This window comes from Crocodylus siamensis, chromosome 15 (genome assembly GCF_052110815.1).
Source record: "Crocodylus siamensis isolate JL-2025a chromosome 15, ASM5211081v1, whole genome shotgun sequence".
Taxonomy (NCBI): Eukaryota; Metazoa; Chordata; order Crocodylia; family Crocodylidae; genus Crocodylus; species Crocodylus siamensis.
In genome coordinates, this window is record NC_143409.1 from 55076420 (window position 1) to 55094664 (window position 18245).

Genomic DNA, 18245 nt, shown 5'->3' on the forward strand with positions numbered 1-18245 from the left:
TCAGGTACATCCGCGAGGCTTGGGCTGCGGTATAAGGGGAGGAAAGGAGCTGCAGATAGCATCCCAGGCATTGGGGCAGAAAATGGGCAGCTCCCACTTAATTAACATCCTCTAATTAAGCAAGTAACAACAAGGTATGGCAGGCAAGAAGGGGGGCAGTTGGCCCATAACCAGTCTTGCAGGGTCACTAGTGGACGGACCCTGAAGAGGCACACCTGTCACAGGAGGTCTGCAGTAGACTCTTACCATTGTGCCCCTGTGCCATGTTCACCACAGATTTTTACCCAGAGGGTCTCCAGTCATCCACCCTGGGTGCCAATGTTGGCTTGCAGGGATATGTAGTTTTCCTTGACAAAGAAAGCTACACCCCTGCCCCCTTTGTCTACATGATCTCTCCTGTACAAAGTATCACAGTCTATACCTCTGTCCCAGTCATAGGTGGAGTCCCACCAGGTCTCCATTATCCCTATGAGATCATAGTCATTCTTGTTTAGCAGGAGGACCAGTTCCTTCAGTTTGTTCCCAAGGCTCCTGGCATTGGTGTACAGGCACAGAAGTGTCCCATTGCAGGCCCTAGTCTTCCCTACATATTGTTCCTGGGCTGGGGTAGGGGTAAGTTCCTTTGAGTGCCTTGGCCTGCTGGATTTGCAAAAGTTGCCCAGTGGGCTTGATGTGGCAGTAGTCCCCGCATCCCCCAGCAGGCTTAGTTTAAAGCCCGATCAAGCAGCCAGTCTGGCTGAGAAGAGCCTTCTCCCCAGTGCAGTGAGGTGGAGGCCGTCTCTTTCCAGCAGATCACTGCCTCTCTCACCAAAGAGCTGACTGTGATTGTGGAACCTGAAGCCTCTATGATGACACCAGGGCTGCAGTCTTTGGTTAACTATCTCCATCCTCTTCTCCATCCTCATCCCATAGCCAGAAACTGGGAGGATTGAAGAAAACACCACCAGAGCCCCCAACTCTCTAAGGCCTGCTCTGAAAGCCCTGTAGCATCTCATGACCTGGCTGGGATTGCTCCGAGCCATGCCATTCATGCCCACATGAATAAGGAGCATACGGTAGTGGTCACTAGGCGAGATGAGTTTTGGGATCCTATCAGCTACATCCCAGATACGGGCTCCCGGGGATCAGCAGATCACCTGGGCTAAGGGGCCAGGGCAGAAGATTGTGCCCTCAGTCCCCCTCAGGAGGGAGTCTTCCATGACAACCACTCTGTGTGTGGCCTTAGGGAGAGCAGGGAGGGTAGCTGTAAGTGAGTATTGCCTGCAGAAGCGGGCAGCGTTGCAGGTTCTGCTGGAGCTGCAAGACGTTCATACCTGTTGCAAAGCTCCAGAGGGGAGGGGACCCTGGTGCAATGGGCCTTGGGGCTGTTGACCAGCTTGGTCCAACCCCCTGGCTGGACATATGGGAGATCCTCGAGTCCTCCCCTGTCCTGGAAAAGAGTCAATCCAGTACACACCGGGGGGCAGAGTAAAAAGGGTTAGTATCAGGGCACAGCCTCTCCCCACCCCACTCTGGGTCTAATCCTGCCTGCCCACAGCTGCCCCCTCTCTGACCTTCTTGCAGCACAGTTCCCCCTTGTGCCCACTATCTGCACGAGAGAAATTGTGTGAACAAGTGCTCACCCAGAGCACAGCACACCTCCTAGTGTCCTCCAAGGGGGCTGCCCCACCCCTTGCCTGCCATGTCCATCCCAGCACTACCTATCTGACCACACAGCTCCCTGCTGGACTCCCCTGGCAGCTACTCTAGCCCTATCTGCTCAGCTAGAGCACCCCTGCTTGGTTAAGCCTCTGCAACACAGTACCCCTCAGTGTCCCTGGCCTAGAGGAGAGGGATGGTGCAAGCAACTGCTCAGTGCTGGGGAGAAAGCACCACCATAACGCCCCCTAGGGACATACCCCAGCCTGCCTGCCTCACCAGAGCATCCCCTACTAGACCCCCAGAACACACTGCCCCCTAGTGGCTCCTGCCTACAGGAGAGGAATTGTGTAAGTAAGTGCCCAGTGCCAGGGAAAAAGTGCTGGGAAGAAAGCACAGCACCCCACCACCCAACCCCTTCCCAACCATGGGGCTCACAATCAGGCAAGCCAGACCAGCAGAGCTGCAGGTCCTACCAGGTGTAGGCCGAGCTGTCGTAGGTGCATTCATGGTGCTGCAGCTGCTCGGTCTCCTGCTTGATGGTGTGCAGGGAGCCAAACACCTCCTCCATGCTCTTGGTCACCCACACCTACCTCCCCAGCCCAGCCTCAGCCGCCTCCTCCTCCTCCTCCTCCTCCTCCTCCCCCTCCCCCTCCTCCTCCTCCTCCTCCATGAGGTGGCTGGCATCGATGGACCACCTCCTCTTCTTGGGCAGGTGGATGGGCAGGTGCTGGATCACCTCCCCAGGGGGCACCTGCAGAGAACAAAACCATGTCAGTGGGGCAGGGGCAGCTGGAGCAGGGCAGGGGCAGTTATTCATTGGGTGTCTGGGGGGCGGGGGCAGGGGAACCACACTCACCCTTGGGGCCACTGGGCCCTGGAGGCAGAGAAGGGAGATGTCAAGGCACAGCATGGGCATGGGCATGGGCATGGGCATGGGGCAGGGGGGATGTCAGGCCATGGCAGGGGCACAGGGAGCCCCTGGAGGGAAGGGGATAGGGAGGGCACTTACCATAGTTCCCTTGGCACCACTGGGCAAAGTGGGTCCCTGCAAAGCATTGACAGGACTGTCAGAGCCAGGAGGTCAGTTGTTGTGGGTCAGGCATCACTCACAGGAAGTCCAAGGGGTCTGGTAGGGCCCGGGGCCCAGTGGTTCCAGGAATGCTCTGTGAGGAGGAGAATAGAAGTGATAGAGAAAACTGGAGACACCCCTCAACTCCCCAACATTTACCCTGCAGCAGCCCTTACTAGCCCCCCAGCCCCTTCTAGAGGTTCCCCTTGCTCCAGCCGAGGAAATACCCTCCCCACCCTGCCACACACTTCCACCTCCTACTCAAGGTCTCCCCCTTCTGCCATGTGGTGTCCCTGGGGCTAGGCAGGCCATGGACTCCCTTCTCTCCCTGCTCTTCTGAGGGGCCAATGAGGCTGATGAGTCCTGGGTGGCCCTGCAAAGAAACCCAACATGTAACAGGTGTGTCAGGCATGCATGTGCCTCACACACTGGCTGTTCCCCCTCACTCTCACACTCCATAGGGAAGGGTCAGACACAGCACAGGGGTCAGGGGGTCAGTTCAGAGCTGGGACCTCCCCAGGCCTAGCTGAGCCCAGAGCATCATGGGACCCGGTGTGGGGACCCTGGCAGCTGCAACACCAAGAGCTCCCAGCCCCCATTCCCCTCCCAGAACTGCAGAGAACCCAAGACTCCAGGCTTCCAGCCCCCAGCCCCCACTTCCACCCAGAGCTGGAGAGAACCCAGGCATCTGGACTCCCAGCCCCATTCCCCTCTCCAGTCAGAGGGAAAAACCTAGGGATCCTAAGGCTTCTGGGTCTGGAGGAGCCACTTACCTTCATGCCCATTTTGCCCTGATGCCCCTCAACCTGGGGAGCCAGGAGGACCCTGCAGGGGAGACACTGTATCATGGGGGGACATTCACCCTGATCCTGGCTCCCAGGGGGTTGGGTCTCATGGGGGGGTCTGCATCAGGACATACCCACTTCCCCAGAGGGCTGGGAAGGGAGTTCTCGCCCTAGAGAGCCATGGAGCAAAAGAAAAAAGGGACAGACATGGCATCGGGGTGGGAGGAGATCTAGAACATGATCTAGAATGGATGAAGCTGTGGGAGTCTTGGCTGGAGTCCCTGGGCGACACAGGATCCCAGAGCAGATGGTAGCAGAGGCTCAAACAACAGGTGAGAACCAGGGAGTCCTGATCCAGAATGTGAGAGGGGGAACCCTAAGGGGCAGGGGCTGATCCAGAACCTTGGGAAGGAGGGGGCTTTTCCAGAATGCCAGCAAGGAGGGCAAGATGCCTGATCTGGAGCTGCAAGGAGAGCAGCACTCTGATCCAGAATGATGGAGAAAGGGGTCTGATCTAGAACCTCAGGCAGTGAGTGGGTGGGTGGGGCACCTGTGCCAGAATGACAGAGGAAAGGGGAGTGATCCAGAACACCAACAGGAAAGGGGATGTGGGCCCAGAACACCCAGGAGAGGCTGGGGCTGGATCTAGAACACCAAGGAGGGTGTGAATCCGGATCCAGAACACCAGGGGGAGAACAGTTCTGGATTTACTGCACCAAGGGGAGGACAGTTCTGGATCAAGAACAGCAAAAAGGAGCATCTCGTGATCTAGAACAGCTGGGGTCATGGGAATCAAAGGTTCGGGGTTGAGGGTTGGGTGGGGTCTCACTTTTTCACCTTCTTTGCCAGGACCCCCTGCGGGCCCTGTGGGGCCAGGCAGCTCCACAGGACCCTGGATGGTGGCCTTTCTTGCACTGTGTGAGAGGTAGGGGCAGAGAGTGAGGGGCATGGGACCAAGGCGTCCATGAACCCATCAGCACCTCCCCCCACCACCCACTGCCCACCTCCTCTCCCAAAACAGGAGACAGAACCCAGGCATCTGGGAATGGCACCCAGAGCTCCCAGCTCCCCCCCAACCCACAGCCAGTTTTAATCACCTGATACCCCTGCCCTCCCCATACTGGAGAACCCAACTGTCCAGGCTCCCAGCCCCCATGCCCTGCTCTAATCCACCAAGTTCACACCCCAAATAGGGATGTAACCCTCACCCACAGTACTCATGGGAACATCCTTTTCTCCAGCAGGGCTATGGTGGGCCCTGGTGTCCAGGTCTCCCCAGGAGACCATCGGGGCTCTCTTGCCCAGAGCCGCCTCTCTCACTGGGGAATCCCCTGGGGGGGATTAGGGTGAGTCACTGGGGTCACCAAGGTCACTGTGGATCAGGTGAACCAGAGGGAGTTGTACTCACTGAGGGTCCTATGGGTCCGGTCAGCCCCTTGATGCCCTCAAGCTCAATTCCACCCTCTTTGCAGGGGGAATCAGCTGTCACAACCCAGCAGCACCAGTGCATGGGTGGGGGCACTTACAGGGGTGCCAGGCAGCCCCCGTTCACTGGAGAAGCTGCGTAGCTTGGCTTTGCCATCCTTGCCAGGGGAGTCGGTGGAGCAGGGGCCCTCCCTGCAATGCAGGTCAGAGAAAATTAGACAAGTGCTGCCTTGCTCCCCCACCCCCAACACACACATGCACACGCCTCCCAGAACCCCCCTGAGGCCTGCCTCAGCCTGGCTGTGGCAGTGTGAGCAAGTGTGCGGTGTCCGAAAGACAGCTCTGATCATAGCACAGAGTCCCCTAGCGCTGGGACTGGGCAGAGCACCCCCCTACTGGACACCCCCCCCCCCTTATAACACAATATGATCAGGTGACCTATCATCTGGACAAGGGAGAAGAGATTGATGTCATATATCTTGATTTCAAAAAAGCCTTTGATCTGGTATCCCATGATCACCTCTTGGCCAAACTGGCCAGTTGTGGCCTTGGCTCCACCACGATCTGCTGGCTGGTCGGACCCAGAGGGTTGTGATTGATGGCAGTCAAGGTCTGGAACAGTCTGCCAGCGGAGGTGGTTCAAGCAGCTACACTGAACACCTTCAAGAGCAAATTGGATGTTTATCTTGCTGGGATCCTATGACCCCAGCTGACTTCCTGCCCTTTGGGCAGGGGGCTGGACTCGATGATCTCCCGAGGTCCCTTCCAGCCCTAATGTCTATGAAATCTATGAAATATTCCCCCCGGTTTCTGTTGGACCCCCCCACCCCACTCCTTGCCCCCCAGCCTCTTAACTTGGTTCCCTGCTTGCCCGAGGGGCCTGGCATCCCCTGCTTACCAAGAGGTCTGGGGCGGGTGGGGGGCTGGGTGTCCACGCTCCCCCATGGGACCCAACTCACCAGCAGGGTGCAGGAGGGAGAGGTGAGATCATGTACAAACAAGACCTGGCACCTCACCGCCTCCCAACTCCCATCACTGCCCTCCCAAAGGGAGGTCTTCTTACCTGAAGGCCCATGATGCACAGGAGACCAGAAGGGCCTGTCTTGCCTGGAAACCCGGGAAGAGACAGGAGGAGAAGGAGGGGTCAGTATGAGCCAAACTGGGTGCAGGGGCCCTGGGCACCCCCAGGCCCGCCACTGTCAGAGAGAGGTGGGGAGGTAACCACAGCAACACACAAGCAACATGAGAGTAACAAGAGCAACATGGAAGTGATGAGAATAATATAGGAGCAACATTGGAGTAACCAGAGCAACACAGAAAAACAAAGGAGAAGCCACAGCAGGCAACATGGGAGTAACAGAAGGGACATGGGAGCAAAGAGAGTAGCAGGGGAGCAAGGTTTTCTATTGTTTCTTTACCTTCTTTTGTTGCACCTTAACTTCAGCAGTTTGGTTGTTTTGGTATCATATTTATTTGGTCTTCCCTTAGGCTTGTTTTTTTGTCTTATGCTTAAAATTGTGAACTGCTGTCCACAATAAAGGCTTTCTTCAGAGAACAGACTATTCTTGTTCAACCCATTGTCATGACTACAATACCACCACCTGAATTCTAACACTAAGGCCCAGGAACAGATTGTGAGTCCCCAGGTGGGTCCTACTGAAGTCACTTGGACTGAGAGGTTTTATTGAGCACTGCATTTAAGGCTTGCAAAACTTGTTTTACGGGGGCAGGGTGCTCATACTGAGTTAGGTTCAGGAACATACCCCACCCTCCCCACACACACATACACCCCTTGGATTAACCTGATAGCAGGCTCAGTGAGAAAACTGCTGTCAGAGCTAGAGAAATGGATGTCAGGCAAAACTACTCTGGGTTCTTTGGATAAAAATGTGTTCTGTGTACCAGATGCATTTCCGCAGTTACATGATCAGTGGTCTTCTTGGATAGTCTCTGGGCATAAATCCTGCGCAAGGAAAAAGGGAAGGAAATGAGTCACTCTGGAAGGGTTGTTATTGATGTACAAAACTTTAACTAAAGAGGTACAACAAAATTAATAGTAGTTTAAGACTGCAAAAAGTGAGACAGAGAAACTATGGGAAGCAGCAGCCGTCACACAGGCACGAATGAATGCAGTGCAAGGGATGTCTTTAAAAGACACACTGGAAATTGCAACATTAGAAAATCATGTTTAAATTCTCCGGGACTAAAAGGAGAAAGCAGATAAAGAAACAGCATTGTGGAAACAGAAGGCACTGGATGAAAAAAGCACAGAGTGGGCAGTTTGAAAAGATTCTCAAGGTAGAACTGGGTCTGATCAGTCAGTGCTGCCAGAAGATGAAGGAGATAGAAGCTTAGTTAAAGAGTCATGAGGAATTATGGCAGCAAGAATGTAACGGGGGGGAGGGGGTCTACCAAAAATTAGTTAGAAGACTGGGATGATGACAGGCCAAACCTAGATCCTCTCTATTATGATTATGAGGATGATCATTGGGGTGCAACTCCCTGTCAACCATCTGTGTATTCTCCCTTTAGGAGTGAGTTGCAAGGGTTAAACAATGCTTGTCAGGCACCTATGGCTCCTATTGTTAAAGAGGTACACTTCTCATGCAGGCGTGGTGTCAGGGTGTGGGGGGAAGAATAGGCAAACAACCACCCACACTACTCAGTTCCTATCTGCACAGGAGGCAGTTATCACTGCTAAAAACATGGGACCCTTGCAGGAATAATTTATGGGATTGGTTCTATTCCCTAAACCAGGTACAAAAGTCAGATAAACTGACAGCAGGAGTTATGGTAAAAATTGTAAAGGCAGCATGGGGAGAAAATAGTTCCTTACCGTCTAAAAAAGGTTTATCAGGCCAAGAAACAAATCTACTGGCCATCTTGAGAGATGTTGCAAGGACATTTGTGGAAAATGATAGGACACTGCCCATGGTGGCCAGGCATATGCAGGAACAAGGTAAAGATGAGCAAATATTTGTAAATAAGATGTGGCTGGCCTTCTAGATGGCAGTCAAGTATAACAGGTCTCAGGAGACCTGTTCTATTCTTCCAGTCAGCAGACACGGACGGCGCCACAAGGCAGGCATCGGTGAGGTCAACCAGCGGCTTCAGAGCTGGGGTTACCAGGCGGGCCTTGGATTCTTGGACCATGACCCACATTTCCATACAGAGGACATGCTCGGGTGGGACAGGCTTCATCTCTCCCTGAAAGTTAAGTGTGTTTTCTCTTCCAGGCTGCCTGATCTCAGATGGCAAGCTTTAAACTAGGTTAGCTGGGGCACGGGGATCCAGAACAACATGAGGACACTTCACCATCAAGCCAGGGGACATGTGCAGGTAGTACCCAAATAAGTGACAGGGGCCAGGGCAGGTTTAAGAACAAGGGGGCAGTACATGCACCTACAGGAGGCCTCAAATGCCTCTACACAAATGCTCGAAGCATGAGGAATAAGCAGGAGGAACTCGCCTTCCTGCTAGCTAGCAAAAACCCAGATCTAGCAGGGCTCACAGAAACCTGGTGAGATTCTACCCATGACTGGGCCATGGGCATCAGGGGCTATAGGCTGCATAGGCAAGACAAAGCAGAGAAAAAAGGGGTGGGGGGAGGTTGTAGCGCTCTGTCAAAGAGCAATACACGTCCTCGATGATCAGGATGGGGTCAGAGGAGGGTCAAACTAAGCCACTCTAGGTAAGAATGCAAGGGAGTCATGGGGAAAGGGACTTGATACTGGGCATCTACTACAGACGGCCTCACCAGGGGGATGAGCTGGACCTGAAAATCTCAAGTCCACTCACAGAGGCTGTAAGGACAAGGGATGTGGTTGTCATGGGTGACCTAAACTACCCAGGCATCTGCTGGGAGTAGCAGTCAGCCAGGTCCGAGCGCTCAAGTAGGTTCCTAGCTGGGATACAGGACCTCCACATACCCAGGAGGTGCACAGTCCCAGCAGGGGAAATGGCTTGCTGGACTTGGTCCTTGCCACTGGCGACAACCTGGTGAGAGGACTGCAGGTACGCGACCACCTGGGTGACAGTGATCATCGCCTGCTGGAATTTACTACCCAGTGCAAGGTGGTGAAAGCAAGAAGCAAGCAAGGCAAAAGTCCTCGACTTCAGGAGGGATGACTTCAATGAACTAAGAAGATTAGTAGGAGAGGCATTGTGGTCTGAGCTTCGGTGAGATGGAGTCCAAGACGGGTAGTTGTTCCTCAAGGAGACGATCCTCTGAGCTCAAAGGGAGTCAGTCCCAATGCGCACCAAGGGGGCAGGAGTGCTAAGAAGCCCCCATGGCTCCGCAGAGGCATCCAGGAGGGCCGGAGGGCAAAAAAGGAGGCATACAAACAGTGGAAGCAAGGGGCTATCACCAAGAAGGATTGCACCTCCATTGCTCGGGACTGCAGGGAGGCTGTTAGGAAGGCCAAGGCCAAGATGGAGACAGGGCTAGCAACCAGAATTAGGGACAACAAAAAGTCCTTTTTCAAATACATAGGGAGTAAGAAGAAGGCACCAGGTAGCACTCAGCCCCTACATGACAGGCTTGGCAATCTGGTGATTGCAGCAAATGAAAAAGCTGACCTCTTTAACAAATTCTTTGCCTCCATATTCCTGAACAGGGAGCGGGACATTTCCCCCACTAGGATTATGGATAGACCCAGGGGAGGCACCGCCATGCCTACGGTCAGTGATGACCTAGTTAGGGAACTTTTGGAGGGGCTGGACATGTTTAAATCGGTAGGTCCAAACGCTCTTCACCAGAACATACTGAGGGAATTGGCGGGGGTCATAGCATGGCCCCTGGCACAGCTCTGAGTGCTTGTGGGGTTCTGGCCAGGTACCAGAGGGCCAATGTGGGAAAAGGGCCAATGTGGAAAAGGGCCAATGTAGTCTGCATTTACAAGAAGGGGAGAAAGGAGGAACCCGGCAACTATAAACCAGTCAGCCTTACCTCGGTCCTTGGGAAGACCTTTGAGAAAATTATCAAGGAATATATCTGCAAGGGCCTAGCAGGACAGGTAATGCTCAGGGGCAACCAACATGGTCCTGCCTGACTAACATGGTTTCCTTTTATGATCAGGTCACAAAGTCCCTGGACAAGGGCGTCAAGGTGGATGTCATCTACCTGGACTTTAAGAAGGCCTTTGACACGGTTTCCTATCACATTCACTTAAAAAAACTAGGCAACTGTGACACTGATGCCTACACAGGCAGATGGGTGGCAAATTGCTGGGAGGGCTGCATCCAGAGAGCGGTGGTGGACAGGTCATTTTCGACCTGGAGGGACGTGGGCAGTGGGGTCCCCCAGGGCTCGGTCCTCGGGCCCGCACTGTTCAACATCTTCATCAGCAATCTGAATGTGGGTGTGGGAAGCACGCTCTCCAAATTCACTGATGACACCAAGTTGTGGGGCAAGGTGGGCACGCTGGAGGGGAGGGACAGAATCCAGCTAGATCTAGACAGGTTACAGAGGTGGGCAGGTGAAAATAGGATGGGATTAAAAGCAGACAAGTGCAAGGTGCTGCATCTAGGGAGAAGGAACCAGCAACACACCTATGGGCTAGGGAACACTCCTCTTGTCAAACAGTGGCAGAAAGGGATCTTGGAGTCATTGTTGACTCCAGGATGAACATGAGCCACCAATGTGAGGCCAACCACACCTTGTCATCCATCTACAGATGCATCACAAGCAGGGCCAAGGAGGTGATCCTCCCCGTCTATGTGGCACTCGTCAGGCCGCAGCTGGAGTACTGGGCGCCGCACTTCAGGAGGGATGTGGACAACACGAAGAGGGTCCAGAGGAGGCCACTCGTATGGTCAGGGGGCAGCAGGGCAGGCCCTACGAGGAGAGGCTAAAGAGCCTGAATCTATTCAGCCTCCACCAGAGAAGGCTGAGAAACCTGGTGGCCATTTACAAACTCACCAGCGGGGACCAGCGGGAATTGGGGGAGATTCTGTTCCCCCGGGCACCACCCAGGGTTACTAGGAATAACAGCCACAAATTGTTAGAGAAGGCTCAGACTGGACATCAGGAGACATTACTGTACAGTTAGGGCTGCCGGGCTCTGCAATGGGCTCCCAAGGGAGGTGGTGGTCTCCCCTACCTTGGGGGTCTTCAAGAGGAGGCTGGACAGATATTTGGCTGGGGTGTTATGACCCTGGCACTCGTTCCTGCCCGGGGCAGGGGGTCGGACCTGATGATCTGTTTAGGTCCCTTCCGACCCTAAGCCCTGTGGAACTATGAGAGGGACGATCTGAGGGATGCTAATCCATTATACAAGCAGCTCCTGTTTAGAGCATTCAACAGGGAAACAAAAAGTAATCTCAAGGCACCACGGTTGAGAATCCCTGCCCTAAATCATCCCCACCCTTCTCAAACCCCTCCAATGACACAGAGCTTCCCTGGGCATCTAGTCTCCCAGCTCGCTCCTCTTGAACATTGTTGCCACCAACAGGGCTTAGGCCCAAACAGCTCATTGCACGTATTTCCCCTATGCAAGGACAGGAGAAAAGCTGTGCCAGGTGCAGACCCCAGTACTCTGTCCTCTTCCTGACAAGACAGCAGAAAGAAAATGCTGAGGAAGATGCCGCACCAAGCTCGTCCTCTGTGGGCTTTCGCTAGAACCAGAGCTCCCCCTCCCCACCCCGCTGCCTGGGCCTGCTTCCCCAGCCCAGTGCCAGTGCCTGGCCCATGACCTGTAGACTCACACCTCAGATCAAGTCTTGCCCTCCTGCAGTGATGGCCTCATCTGGCATCAGGATCAAACACCATGTAGGGCAGGCCCTGTTGATCTCCAGAGCCAAGCCCTCACCTACCTGCAGGCTCCTACCCAGGTCCACTCCCTCCCCCCAGGATTGTGCCCAGCCTGGGAGAGCCTGACCTGGGAGCAAGGGTGGCTCATTCCCCATCACCCCTCCCTGCAGGCCATGGGGGGTCACCAGCCTGGCAGCCGATTCCCCCAGGAGCAGGATTGGGGCCATCTCAGTGCAGAGCCAGGTCCCAGCCTCCTCTCTGCACCTGGGGCTTGTGGGGACCTGCAGCTCTGCGGTGGAACTGCTGCATTTCCTGATGGGCCCAGGCCTTGGCACACCTGCCTGCCTGAGCCACGGGTGCCAAGATGCGTGTGGGCAGCACCCCGCAGCAGCCTGGGGGCACAGGGGTTCCCTGAAGTACACTGGGGTCAGTGGGCACTGCTGTGCCTCAGGGGGGCAGGAGGGGCCCTAAGTCCTACATTAAACAATGGTGCTCTAGCCCAGGGTGAGGCAGCAGGGCGGGAGCAGCCAGGGAGCCCTTTCCTGTGCTGGCAGGCAACTTCCTGTGGGCAGGAAGATAAAGGCAGCAGTTGGAGTGGGCGGCTGTGAGAGCGATTGCTCCCTGCTCCTGGCGGCAACTATGTCTCAGCTTCCTTTCCTCCTCCCTTGACCCTCCCTGGCATTGGCGGCCCTGCTGTATAGGAGGGTCCAGGCTGGGGCATGCATGGGGGCTTGTGCAAGGGCAGAGGTGAGCATCGCCCTACCACTGACCTTTGCTCTCCCCAAGCCTTCCCCATGCCATCTCCCACTTTCCCTTCTCCACTCCCCGTGGAGCCCCACACCCTCTGGGGGAGGCAGCAATCACTGCTTGTATCAGCACTTTGCCTGGGCCGATATGCAGCTGCCTCTGGGGCCACAGATCCCCTCCCCCTTAGCCATATCCCCTACTTAGGGGCAGAATTAGAAAAGACATAATAAGGAGCAGTCAGCATTAATCCCAAGGATTTTATTTTGGCTACCTCAGCTGGGAGGGAGCCCAGGTATCCTGGCTCCCAAGCCCCTTTGCTCTAGCGCACCAGCCCCCACTCCCCTACCCAACCTGGGAGAACCCAGGTGCCCTGGCTCCCAGCCCAGCCCATTTCTAACTGCAACCCAGCCTCATTCCCCTCCCAGAGCTGGCATGAAACCCAGGTGTCCAGGCTCCTAGCCTTACCAACCCCTTCTTGCTGACCCGCGGGTGTTGGGCCTGGCTGGTCTTGCTTAGTCGGAGACCCCCAGCCACTGAAGACAAAGGGAAGTGGATAGCAGCTACAGCCCTGGGCTTCCTCTTCTCTGGGCACATGGATCCTGCAGGAAGAGAAAGAGGGTGGTGAGCTCGGGGAACTAGGTTCACCATCCCTTTGTCCCCTTGGGTAGGGAGAGGGACTCACAGTGTCTCCTCCACCACAGGATGGCTGCCACGCCTGCTGTGGCCAGCAAGGAGATGGAAATACCCAAAATCAGGCCCATGTCCCGGTGCCTGCTGAGACCTAAAAGAGGGGAGGAGCAGTGGTGGATCCACAGCAACCCCTCACCTGCCTCCCAGGACCCTCTGCATCCACTGCTCCCCACTCAACCCCTGTACAAAGTGTAGACAGAATTCAGGTGTCCAAGCTGCCCACCCTGCTCCACCAAACCCCCTAGTCTACTGATTCCATCCCTGCAGCCCCCAGGCCATTCAGTGCTCCACACTGGAGCCCTGGCAATACCCAAGCCAGGAGGATGGGGTAGGGGGCTGAAGCCAGCTACAGGTGGAAGCTCCTGGTTCCAGGAGGTCTGACCCCTCCTCATCACTAAGACCATCCCCTCACATCCATCTACCCCCTGCACCAACCCCCAGGTGCGATGAGGCTGTGGCCTCCCAGGCTGCTGTGCTCCACGTGGCAGGCATAGTGGTGCCCGGCCCCCGGGTCAATGGCCAGGACAATGTGCAGCTGGTAGGTCAGGTCTGTGTTGGGCAGGAGGCTGCTGGAGCTGACCCCCGGGCCTGGAGGTACCTCCAGCAACCAGGCCATACGGCTGGGCCACACCATCCTGCAATCAGGCCACATGGATGGGCTGCGGGTAGAAGCCAGTGACCCAGCAAACCAGCAGCAGTGGGAGTCTGGGGCAACAGGAGGCTTCTGGGCAAACACCACAGCCACCAGGAGTTCTGGGGAGGGCAGAGAGAGGCCAGATCAAGGTATCCATGGTCCCAGAGGCACCTGCATCTCCAGCTGCATGAGGGATACTAATGGAGGTGTCTCACCCCAGAAGCAGCTGCATCTCAGTCCAGGCAGGGCCTCAACAGGCAAGTAGCCACTGCTTCTTCCCCCAGAGGCAGCTGCACATCAGCCTGGAGGGTGGGGGGCTTATCCCAGTGTAGGTCTGGACTCACCCTGCCTCCTCAGCACCTCCTTCCCATAGTAGGCAATGCTCCGGATCTCAGAGATACAGAGGTCCTGGAGCAGGAACTGCAGTTGGCTGACTAGGTCCTGGTCCTGGCTGTAGCACTTGTAAATTCACCAGGCCAGTTCATCCCCTGGCATGGCTGTCCACTCACCCATGGCCAGGTCATAGTTCACAAAGTCCTGCCTGTCCCGTGTGGTCTGGTAAAAGGTGTGGAAGGTGCCATTGAGGAGGATCTCACAGCCCAAGAGGATCTGGATCACAAAGGGGACTGGAAGAGGAGTGGTGTTAACAGGCATTGTCAGGCCCAAGGGAGCAGGGATGGGGCTGCCAGGAAGGCTACAAGATAGTGGCATGGTGCCAGGACCACCCCATCCCGTCTTCATGGCTGGATGACCACTTCAGCTTTGCAACATTGGCCTGGAATAATCTCTGACAGCCATTAAAATACCTGGGCTGTGTCAGGGCCTCCCCAATCAAGCTTGGGTGACCCCTGCACCCACCCACCAGAGTGCTGTCTAGGGCCAGGCATCACAAGAACCCCGGTGGTCCCGATCCTGCCAGGTGGGAAATACCTGCAATGAGCATGTCAGTACTCAGTCCCCACACCAAACTCCTCATACTCACAGCCCACGCCTGTCTCCTGTACCAACACAGTAATCCTCTGGGTGATGAGTGCCAGGCAGAGATGTATTTCTTGCTCCAGGCCATCCCAGGGCTGGAGGAAGCGAATGGGGCAAGTGCCACAGTCCATGGCATGGGTAGGGACATCGCCCAGCAGTGCAGTGCCCTGGGTGTCAGATGTCCTGGTGGCAGTGTCGTAGAAGTGCATGGTCAGCAGCACTCAAAAGGTGTGGGGCTCCATGGGGGGTGGCAAGGAGGACAAGGGGGATGGCAAGGGGAAGGCTGTTGAGAAAGGAAGGGTGAGTGGTGGGGCAATGCCCACCCGACCTGTGCACTACCACTCCACCACACATGCAGCCCCTCAAACCCTCCCAGGCACTAGCTACAGGATCAGGGCCCTCCACGCACCGAGCGGGGCTTCCCATGCCATGGAGAACCCAAGGAGGAGGAGAGGAAGGCACAGCGTCATTGCAGGGTTGCCGGGAATGGAGCTATGGTAGCTCTCACAGCCGCAGATGCCAACTTCTCCCTTTGTCTTCCTGCCCACAGAGGTCACCCCTTGTGCTGGGCCAATCTTCTGCTGGGGAAGTGGAGCAGTCCAGGGGAGAGGAGGGGTCCCTGCCCTGCCCTGGCTGTCCAGGCCTACTGCCTCCCACCAGGCTGGGGTAATGTTTAAGCCCCACGTCTGTATAGGACTGGGGTCAACGAGGGCTGCCTAGGAGATTGTCACTGCTGCCCCCCATGCAGCACAGCACTTCCTACTATCCCCCCTAGCATATTGCTTATGTGTCCTGAGATTGCTGGGTGATGCTACTTACCCCACAGCTCATCCCCCCGTCCCCCAATCACAGCTCCAGCAGGCAGGTGCACTAGGGCCGGGCCCAGTGAGGAAGCACAGCAGTTATACCATAGACCAACAGCTCCCCACAGACCCCAGGTGCAGGGAGAGTCCAGGACCCAGCTCCACCCCTGGCTCTGCACTGAGAGGGCCCCAATCCTGCTGACCAGGGACTTGGCTGCTGGACCACAGGAGCAGAGCTGAGCCCCCAGTGGCCTGGAGGGAGGTAGTGATGGAGAATGAGCTACCCTCAGCCCCAAGACAGGCTCCCCAGACCAGGCAAGATCCTGGGGTGGGGTGGAGGGGTGAGGCGAGGGGAGATGGGCAGGAGCCTGTGGGAGGGCCAGGGCCTGGCCTGGAGATCAGCATGGCATGCCCTGCATGGCCTCTACATTTGATACCAGGGGATGCTGTGGCCTGAGGCCATCACTGAATGGGGACAAGACCCACCCCCATGCCTGGGTCCTCAGGTCATGAGCTGGGCATTGGCACCAGGCAGGGGAAGTGAAACCAAGCAGTGGGAGGGAGCTCCATTTCCAGTAGGAGCCCACAGAGGAGGAATTTGGCTCTGTGCCTCTCCAGCAACTCCTTCCTACTTCCTTCTCACGGAGAAGCTGGGGCACTGGGGTCTGTGCCTGGCAGGGCTTTGCTAACCCACTGCTTGGGGGAATCCATACAATGAGCCATATGGGGTCTCAGCCTTGTTAGCAACACGTGCTGTCCAAGCTGTGCTGGACAGAGTGAGCTGGAAGGTCCTCAAGGGCATAAAGCAGGATGCAACCCCTCTGATCCCTTCTTCCCTGCTCCTCCTCTGTTGCAGCCCCCAGCCTGGGCCCTGGCCCCCTGTCCTGAAAGAACCATCCAGCCTGGATGCCCCACAGCCACTCTCCTCTGCAGCCAGAAGCCAGATCCTTAGCCATGTCCTAGGACCTCAAGATCAAGGTCATAACTCTGCCCTAGGAAGCCACTTTACACCCCATTCCCTGCTGCTGGGGTGCAAGCAAAAAAGGGTTAATGCCTCGGGGCTCCCTGTTTTGCCCAGGGGAAGCTGGACCTCATTTTGCTCTTTCCTCCCCCAGCAGTCACCTGTCCATGACTGGGGGCTGCATTCCCACCATGTTTACCCCACCCCAAAACCAGATCTCCACTACAGGCTCCTGAGATGCCCCCTTTCCCTGCAGACAATGACTGTCCCCAGTTCCTGCTCCAACCAGGAATAGCTGTCTGAAGGAGCAGGAAACCCAGTGCTGACAAATCTACCCCCCAGGGGGAGATTATCCCAGATGCCCATGCAAGGTTGTCGGGGGTGGGATGCCTGGCTGGACAGCAGCACTTCAGGGGTGGAACTGGGGGGTCTTGGTGAATCCCAATCTCTTTAGGACCCTGCAGTATGATGCAGCTGCACTGAAGGTGAAGGTTTGTGGATGTGTGGATGAAAGCATTAGGTGCCAGATTTGAGGTGATAGCACCTGTCTGCCGCATGCCAGTTTGCTCTGATCTAGAGCGTTAGGTGTGGTTTGGGGACCAACATTTGACAAGGCAATGGAGATGTTTGAGAGGGCAACAAGGATGATGGAGGGCTTGGGAAGCAACTGGCCTACAAGGAGCTGAAGGAGCTGGGCACTTTCAGCTGGCAGAAAAGGCACTGGAGAGGAGACATGATAGCAGTCTGAAGGGCAAAAGCTCTGTTTCTGCTTTCCTGAAGAATGGGACATGGCCCCATGGCTTGATGAAGCCAAGTTGGTTTAGGTTGGAGATCAGGGAAATGTCTTCCCTGCTAGAGCCGGGGGCAGTAGACTAGATGCCTGGGGAGGCTGTGGACCATCCATCACTGGAGGGGTTCAGCAAGGGGTTGGAGAGGCACGAGGTGGGGATGATTTAGAGCAGGGATTCTCAGCTGAGGTGCCTTGGGTCCTTCTGGGATGCCTCCCAGTAGCCACAACTCTTTAGATCACCCTAAGTGGCTTCAAACAAGAACTCACAGTGCAACTAGACCGCTGCCAGGCTGCCGCTTTCAGAGCCCTTTGTCATAGAACAGAGCCCCATGTTATTTTTCCACAATGAAAAACAAAGGAGTGAAAACTAAGAGCGGGCATTTCCTGAGGGGTGCCTTAAGCCTAGCATGGGGATGCCCTGAGCCCAATAGCAGGGTACCTTGAACTAACAGAGGATGCCTTGAACCTAACATGGGCTCCCTTGAGCCCAATAGAGGGGGGCGGTCCTGAGTCTAATGGGGGGTGCCTTGAGCTATCAGAGGCTGTCCTGAACCTAATATGGGATCCCTTAAGCCTAACAGTGGGGGTTGCCCTGTGTTTAAAAGGGGCATGCCTTGAGCGTAACAGAGAGGTGTTGAGCAGAACAAGAGGTGTTTTGATCTAACATGGGGGTATCTTGAATCTACCAAGCAGATGCCTCAAGTCTAACAGGAGTACACTGAGTTGAACCAGGGATGTCCTGAGCCTAACAAAAAGTGGAGGAGGACTCCACATCCACACGCGCCCTGTGGTTGTGTGTGTAGACAAATGTCTCCTTAAACTGCATTAATGTGGGTGGGGTGTGGTTAGCACACAGCGGCTGTACCCTGAGATATGGCTGTCATTGCTATGTCTGGCCACATCCTAGGAAAGGCAATGAGACCTATGTTCCTAGAGGGTGTGCAGGGGGGTCAGGAAGTGTATAGGGGACC

At 55.7% G+C, this 18245-nt stretch overlaps 2 pseudogenes across 1 annotated transcript in view; one reads left to right on the forward strand and one right to left on the reverse strand.

Annotated features, from left to right (window-relative positions):
• Positions 1-18245, forward strand: part of LOC149852950 (DLA class II histocompatibility antigen, DR-1 beta chain-like) — a 298803-nt pseudogene that overhangs the window by 157756 nt on the left and 122802 nt on the right. The gene's annotated exons all lie outside the window — the stretch shown is intronic.
• Positions 13472-18234, reverse strand: LOC149852955 (class I histocompatibility antigen, F10 alpha chain-like; annotated as a pseudogene).